We start from the raw sequence: 9,058 nt of genomic DNA, 5'->3' as shown, positions 1-9,058 counted from the left end.
TTCCGTCATAACTCTCAAAATACTTGGAGTTTTTCATCTCTGTTTCTTTCGTTTTAAACTACACTTAGATTCCTTCGTTTCTTTCGTTTTAAACTACACTTCGATTCCTTCAAAATGGAACTAATGTCAATGAATTACGAGTCGAATTAACTTAGTTATGGTCAATCAATCGAAGGTAGGTCAGTAAATTGCTAAACCAAAGCGCGAGTCTAACCACTTCCATCATAACTCTCAAAATACTTGGAGTTTTTCATCTCCGTTTCTTTCGTTTTAAACTACACTTCGATTCCTTCGAAATGAAACTAATTTCAATGAATTACGAGTTCATTGAGTGAGTTATGGTCAATCAATCGGAGGTAGGCCAGTAAATTGCTAAACCAAAGCGCGAGTCTAACTATTTCCATCATAACTCTTAAAATACTTGGAGTTTTTCATCTTCGTTTCTTTCGTTTTAAACTACACTTCGATTCCTTCGAAATGAAACGGATTTCAATGAATTACGAGTTAAATTGAGTGAGTTATGGTCAATCAATCGGAGGTAGGTCAGTAAATTGCTAAACCAAAGCGCGAGTCTAACTATTTCCATTATAACTCTCAAAATACTTGGAGTTTTTCATCTCTGTTTCTTTCGTTTTAAACTACACTTCGATTCCTTCGAAATGAAACTAATTTCAATGAATTACGAGTTCAATTGAGTGAGTTATGGTCAATCAATCGGAAGTAGGTTGGTAAATTGCTAAACCAAAGCGCGAGTCTAACTATTTCCATAATAACTCTCAAAATACTTGGAGTTTTTCATCTTCGTTTCTTTCGTTTTAAACTACACTTAGATTCCTTCGAAATGAAACTAATTTCAATGAATTACGAGTTAAATTGAGTGAGTTATGGTCAATCAATCGGAGGTAAGTGAGTAAATTGCTAAATCAAAGCGCGAGTCTAACAAGCGCCATCATAAGTCTCAAAATACTTTTTGTTTTTCATCTCCGTTTCTTTCGTTTTCAACTAAACTTCGATTCCTTCGAAATGGAACAAATTTCAATGAATTACGAGTAAAATTGAGTTAGTTATGGTCAATCAATCGGAGGTAGGTCAGTAAATTGCTAAACCAAAGCGCGAGTCTAACTATTTTCGTCATAACTCTCAAAATACTTGAAGTTTTTCATCTCCGTTTCTTTCGTTTTAAACTACACTTCGATTCCTTCGAAATGGAACTAATTTCAATGAATTACAAGTAAAATTGAGTGAGTTATGGTCAATCAATCGGAGGTATGTCAGTAAATTGCTAAACCAAAGCGCGAGTCTAACTATTTCCATCATAACTCTCAAAATACTTGGAGTTTTGCATCTCTGTTTCTTTCGTTTTAAACTACACTTCGATTCCTTCAAAATGGAACTAATGTCAATGAATTACGAGTCGAATTAACTGAGTTATGGTCAATCAATCGAAGGTAGGTCAGTAAATTGCTAAACCAAAGCGCGAGTCTAACCACTTCCATCATAACTCTCAAAATACTTGGAGTTTTTTATCTCCGTTTCTTTCGTTTTAAACTACACTTCGATTCCTTCGAAATGGAACTAATTTCAATGAATTACAAGTAAAATTGAGTGAGTTATGGTCAATCAATCGGAGGTATGTCAGTAAATTGCTAAACCAAAGCGCGAGTCTAACTATTTCCATCATAACTCTCAAAATACTTGAAGTTTTGCATCTCTGTTTCTTTCGTTTTAAACTACACTTCGATTCCTTCAAAATGGAACTAATGTCAATGAATTACGAGTCGAATTAACTGAGTTATGGTCAATCAATCGAAGGTAGGTCAGTAAATTGCTAAACCAAAGCGCGAGTCTAACTATTTTCGTCATAACTCTCAAAATACTTGAAGTTTTTCATCTCCGTTTCTTTCGTTTTAAACTACACTTCGATTCCTTCGAAATGGAACTAATTTCAATGAATTACAAGTAAAATTGAGTGAGTTATGGTCAATCAATCGGAGGTATGTCAGTAAATTGCTAAACCAAAGCGCGAGTCTAACTATTTCCATCATAACTCTCAAAATACTTGGAGTTTTGCATCTCTGTTTCTTTCGTTTTAAACTACACTTCGATTCCTTCAAAATGGAACTAATGTCAATGAATTACGAGTCGAATTAACTGAGTTATGGTCAATCAATCGAAGGTAGGTCAGTAAATTGCTAAACCAAAGCGCGAGTCTAACCACTTCCATCATAACTCTCAAAATACTTGGAGTTTTTTATCTCCGTTTCTTTCGTTTTAAACTACACTTCGATTCCTTCGAAATGAAACTAATTTCAATGAATTACGAGTTCAATTGAGTGAGTTATGGTCAATCAATCGTAGGTAGGTCAGTAAATTGCTAAACCAAAGCGCGAGTCTAACTATTTCCATCAAAACTCTCAAAATACTTGGAGTTTTTCATCTTCGTTTCTTTCATTTTAAACTACACTTAGATTCCTTCGTTTCTTTCGTTTTAAACTACACTTCGATTCCTTCAAAATGGAACTAATGTCAATGAATTACGAGTCGAATTAACTGAGTTATGGTCAATCAATCGAAGGTAGGTCAGTAAATTGCTAAACCAAAGCGCGAGTCTAACCACTTCCATCATAACTCTCAAAATACTTGGAGTTTTTCATCTCCGTTTCTTTCGTTTTAAACTACACTTCGATTCCTTCGAAATGAAACTAATTTCAATGAATTACGAGTTCAATTGAGTGAGTAATGGTCAATCAATCGGAGGTAGGTCAGTAAATTGCTAAACCGAAGCGCGAGTCTAACTATTTCCATCATAACTCTCAAAATACTTGGAGTTTTTCATCTCTGTTTCTTTCGTTTTAAACTATACTTCGATTCCTTCAAAATGGAACTAATGTCAATGAATTACGAGTCGAATTAACTGAGTTATGGTCAATCAATCGAAGGTAGGTCAGTAAATTGCTAAACCAAAGCGCGAGTCTAACCACTTCCATCATAACTCTCAAAATACTTGGAGTTTTTCATCTCCGTTTCTTTCGTTTTAAACTAAACTTCGATTCCTTCGAAATGAAACTAATTTCAATGAATTACGAGTTCAATTGAGTGAGTTATGGTCAATCAATCGGACGTATGTCAGTAAATTGTAAAACCAAAGCGCGAGTCTAACTATTTCCGTCATAACTCTCAAAATACTTGGAGTTTTTCATCTCTGTTTCTTTCGTTTTAAACTACACTTAGATTCCTTCGTTTCTTTCGTTTTAAACTACACTTCGATTCCTTCAAAATGGAACTAATGTCAATGAATTACGAGTCGAATTAACTGAGTTATTGTCAATCAATCGAAGGTAGGTCAGTAAATTGCTAAACCAAAGCGCGAGTCTAACCACTTCCATCATAACTCTCAAAATACTTGGAGTTTTTCATCTCCGTTTCTTTCGTTTTAAACTACACTTCGATTCCTTCGAAATGAAACTAATTTCAATGAATTACGAGTTCAATTGAGTGAGTTATGGTCAATCAATCGGAGGTAGGCCAGTAAATTGCTAAACCAAAGCGCGAGTCTAACTATTTCCATCATAACTCTTAAAATACTTGGAGTTTTTCATCTTCGTTTCTTTCGTTTTAAACTACACTTCGATTCCTTCGAAATGAAACGGATTTCAATGAATTACGAGTAAAATTGAGTGAGTTATGGTCAATCAATCGGAGGTAGGTCAGTAAATTGCTAAACCAAAGCGCGAGTCTAACTATTTTTGTCATAACTCTCAAAATACTTGGAGTTTTTCATCTCCGTTTCTTTCGTTTTAAACTACACTTCGATTCCTTCGAAATGAAACTAATTTCAATGAATTACGAGTTCAATTGAGTGAGTTATGGTCAATCAATCGGAGGTAGGCCAGTAAATTGCTAAACCAAAGCGCGAGTCTAACCACTTCCATCATAACTCTAAAAATACTTGGAGTTTTTCATCTCCGTTTCTTTCGTTTTAAACTAAACTTCGATTCCTTCGAAATGAAACTAATTTCAATGAATTACGAGTTCAATTGAGTGAGTTATGGTCCATCAATCGGACGTATGTCAGTAAATTGTAAAACCAAAGCGCGAGTCTAACTATTTCCGTCATAACTCTCAAAATACTTGGAGTTTTTCATCTCTGTTTCTTTCGGTTTAAACTACACTTAGATTCCTTCGTTTCTTTCGTTTTAAACTACACTTCGATTCCTTCAAAATGGAACTAATGTCAATGAATTACGAGTCGAATTAACTGAGTTATGGTCAATCAATCGAAGGTAGGTCAGTAAATTGCTAAACCAAAGCGCGAGTCTAACCACTTCTATCATAACTCTCAAAATACTTGAAGTTTTTCATCTCCGTTTCTTTCGTTTTAAACTACACTTCGATTCCTTCGAAATGAAACTAATTTCAATGAATTACGAGTTCAATTGAGTGAGTTATGGTCAATCAATCGGAGGTAGGCCAGTAAATTGCTAAACCAAAGCGCGAGTCTAACTATTTCCATCATAACTCTCAAAATACTTGGAGTTTTTCATCTTCGTTTCTTTCGTTTTAAACTACACTTCGATTCCTTCGAAATGAAACGGATTTCAATGAATTACGAGTTAAATTGAGTGAGTTATGGTCAATCAATCGGAGGTAGGTCAGTAAATTGCTAAACCAAAGCGCGAGTCTAACTATTTCCATTATAACTCTCAAAATACTTGGAGTTTTTCATCTCTGTTTCTTTCGTTTTAAACTACACTTCGATTCCTTCGAAATGAAACTAATTTCAATGAATTACGAGTTCAATTGAGTGAGTTATGGTCAATCAATCGGAAGTAGGTTGGTAAATTGCTAAACCAAAGCGCGAGTCTAACTATTTCCATAATAACTCTCAAAATACTTGGAGTTTTTCATCTTCGTTTCTTTCGTTTTAAACTACACTTCGATTCCTTCAAAATGAAACGGATTTCAATGAATTACGAGTTAAATTGAGTGAGTTATGGTCAATCAATCGGAGGTAGGTCAGTAAACTGCTAAACCAAAGCGCGAGTTTAACTATTTCCATCAAAACTCTCAAAATACTTGGAGTTTTTCATGTTCGTTTCTTTCGTTTTAAACTACACTTCGATTCCTTCGAAATGAAATGGATTTCAATGAATTACGAGTTAAATTGAGTGAGTTATGGTCAATCAATCGGAGGTAGGTCAGTAAATTACTAAACCAAAGCGCGAGTCTAACTATTTTCATCATAACTCTCAAAATACTTGGAGTTTTTCATCTCCGTTTCTTTCGTTTTAAACTACACTTCGATTTCTTCGAAATCAAACTAATTTCAATGAATTACGAGTTCAATTGAGTGAGTTATGGTCAATCAATCGGAGGTAGGTCAGTAAATTGCTAAACCAAAGCGCGAGTCTAACTATTTCCATCATAACTCTCAAAATACTTGGAGTTTTTCATCTTCGTTTCTTTCGTTTTAAACTACACTTCGATTCCTTCGAAATGAAACTGATTTCAATGAATTACGAGTTAAATTGAGTGAGTTATGGTCAATAAATCGGAGGTAGGTCAGTAAATTGCTAAACCAAAGCGCGAGTCTAACTATTTCCATCAAAACTCTCAAAATACTTGGAGTTTTTCATCTTCGTTTCTTTCGTTTTAAACTACACTTAGATTCCTTCGAAATGAAACTAATTTCAATGAATTACGAGTTAAATTGAGTGAGTTATGGTCAATCAATCGGAGGTAAGTGAGTAAATTGCTAAACCAAAGCGCGAGTCTAACAAGCGCCAACATAAGTCTCAAAATACTTGTTGTTTTTCATCTCCGTTTCTTTCGTTTTCAACTAAACTTCGATTCCTTCGAAATGGAACAAATTTCAATGAATTACGAGTAAAATTGAGTGAGTTATGGTCAATCAATCGGAGGTAGGTCAGTAAATTGCTAAACCAAAGCGCGAGTCTAACTATTTCCATCATAACTCTCAAAATACTTGGAGTTTTTCATCTTCGTTTCTTTCGTTTTAAACTACACTTCGATTCCTTCGAAATGAAACTGATTTCAATGAATTACGAGTTAAATTGAGTGAGTTATGGTCAATCAATCGGAGGTAGGTCAGTAAATTGCTAAACCAAAGCGCGAGTCTAACTATTTCCATCAAAACTCTCAAAATACTTGGAGTTTTTCATCTTCGTTTCTTTCGTTTTAAACTACACTTAGATTCCTTCGAAATGAAACTAATTTCAATGAATTACGAGTTAAATTGAGTGAGTTATGGTCAATCAATCGGAGGTAAGTGAGTAAATTGCTAAATCAAAGCGCGAGTCTAACAAGCGCCATCATAAGTCTCAAAATACTTTTTGTTTTTCATCTCCGTTTCTTTCGTTTTCAACTAAACTTCGATTCCTTCGAAATGGAACAAATTTCAATGAATTACGAGTAAAATTGAGTTAGTTATGGTCAATCAATCGGAGGTAGGTCAGTAAATTGCTAAACCAAAGCGCGAGTCTAACTATTTTCGTCATAACTCTCAAAATACTTGAAGTTTTTCATCTCCGTTTCTTTCGTTTTAAACTACACTTCGATTCCTTCGAAATGGAACTAATTTCAATGAATTACAAGTAAAATTGAGTGAGTTATGGTCAATCAATCGGAGGTATGTCAGTAAATTGCTAAACCAAAGCGCGAGTCTAACTATTTCCATCATAACTCTCAAAATACTTGGAGTTTTGCATCTCTGTTTCTTTCGTTTTAAACTACACTTCGATTCCTTCAAAATGGAACTAATGTTAATGAATTACGAGTCGAATTAACTGAGTTATGGTCAATCAATCGAAGGTAGGTCAGTAAATTGCTAAACCAAAGCGCGAGTCTAACCACTTCCATCATAACTCTCAAAATACTTGGAGTTTTTTATCTCCGTTTCTTTCGTTTTAAACTACACTTCGATTCCTTCGAAATGAAACTAATTTCAATGAATTACGAGTTCAATTGAGTGAGTTATGGTCAATCAATCGTAGGTAGGTCAGTAAATTGCTAAACCAAAGCGCGAGTCTAACTATTTCCATCAAAACTCTCAAAATACTTGGAGTTTTTCATCTTCGTTTCTTTCGTTTTAAACTACACTTAGATTCCTTCGTTTCTTTCGTTTTAAACTACACTTCGATTCCTTCAAAATGGAACTAATGTCAATGAATTACGAGTCGAATTAACTGAGTTATGGTCAATCAATCGAAGGTAGGTCAGTAAATTGCTAAACCAAAGCGCGAGTCTAACCACTTCCATCATAACTCTCAAAATACTTGGAGTTTTTCATCTCCGTTTCTTTCGTTTTAAACTACACTTCGATTCCTTCGAAATGAAACTAATTTCAATGAATTACGAGTTCAATTGAGTGAGTAATGGTCAATCAATCGGAGGTAGGTCAGTAAATTGCTAAACCGAAGCGCGAGTCTAACTATTTCCATCATAACTCTCAAAATACTTGGAGTTTTTCATCTCTGTTTCTTTCGTTTTAAACTATACTTCGATTCCTTCAAAATGGAACTAATGTCAATGAATTACGAGTCGAATTAACTGAGTTATGGTCAATCAATCGAAGGTAGGTCAGTAAATTGCTAAACCAAAGCGCGAGTCTAACCACTTCCATCATAACTCTCAAAATACTTGGAGTTTTTCATCTCCGTTTCTTTCGTTTTAAACTAAACTTCGATTCCTTCGAAATGAAACTAATTTCAATGAATTACGAGTTCAATTGAGTGAGTTATGGTCAATCAATCGGACGTATGTCAGTAAATTGTAAAACCAAAGCGCGAGTCTAACTATTTCCGTCATAACTCTCAAAATACTTGGAGTTTTTCATCTCTGTTTCTTTCGTTTTAAACTACACTTAGATTCCTTCGTTTCTTTCGTTTTAAACTACACTTCGATTCCTTCAAAATGGAACTAATGTCAATGAATTACGAGTCGAATTAACTGAGTTATGGTCAATCAATCGAAGGTAGGTCAGTAAATTGCTAAACCAAAGCGCGAGTCTAACCACTTCCATCATAACTCTCAAAATACTTGGAGTTTTTCATCTCCGTTTCTTTCGTTTTAAACTACACTTCGATTCCTTCGAAATGAAACTAATTTCAATGAATTACAAGTTCAATTGAGTGAGTTATGGTCAATCAATCGGAGGTAGGCCAGTAAATTGCTAAACCAAAGCGCGAGTCTAACTATTTCCATCATAACTCTTAAAATACTTGGAGTTTTTCATCTTCATTTCTTTCGTTTTAAACTACACTTCGATTCCTTCGAAATGAAACGGATTTCAATGAATTACGAGTAAAATTGAGTGAGTTATGGTCAATCAATCGGAGGTAGGTCAGTAAATTGCTAAACCAAAGCGCGAGTCTAACTATTTTCGTCATAACTCTCAAAATACTTGGAGTTTTTCATCTCCGTTTCTTTCGTTTTAAACTACACTTCGATTCCTTCGAAATGAAACTAATTTCAATGAATTACGAGTTCAATTGAGTGAGTTATGGTCAATCAATCGGAGGTAGGCCAGTAAATTGCTAAACCAAAGCGCGAGTCTAACCACTTCCATCATAACTCTAAAAATACTTGGAGTTTTTCATCTCCGTTTCTTTCGTTTTAAACTAAACTTCGATTCCTTCGAAATGAAACTAATTTCAATGAATTACGAGTTCAATTGAGTGAGTTATGGTCAATCAATCGGACGTATGTCAGTAAATTGTAAAACCAAAGCGCGAGTCTAACTATTTCCGTCATAACTCTCAAAATACTTGGAGTTTTTCATCTCTGTTTCTTTCGGTTTAAACTACACTTAGATTCCTTCGTTTCTTTCGTTTTAAACTACACTTCGATTCCTTCAAAATGGAACTAATGTCAATGAATTACGAGTCGAATTAACTGAGTTATGGTCAATCAATCGAAGGTAGGTCAGTAAATTGCTAAACCAAAGCGCGAGTCTAACCACTTCTATCATAACTCTCAAAATACTTGAAGTTTTTCATCTCCGTTTCTTTCGTTTTAAACTACACTTCGATTCCTTCGA

The sequence above is a fragment of the Tasmannia lanceolata genome, unplaced genomic scaffold (assembly GCF_043159265.1).
Source record: "Tasmannia lanceolata isolate RefF3 unplaced genomic scaffold, GAP_Taslan_0.1 ptg000001l, whole genome shotgun sequence".
In the NCBI taxonomy this organism is placed as follows: domain Eukaryota; kingdom Viridiplantae; phylum Streptophyta; class Magnoliopsida; order Canellales; family Winteraceae; genus Tasmannia; species Tasmannia lanceolata.
Note: the sequence above shows the minus strand (reverse complement) of the source record.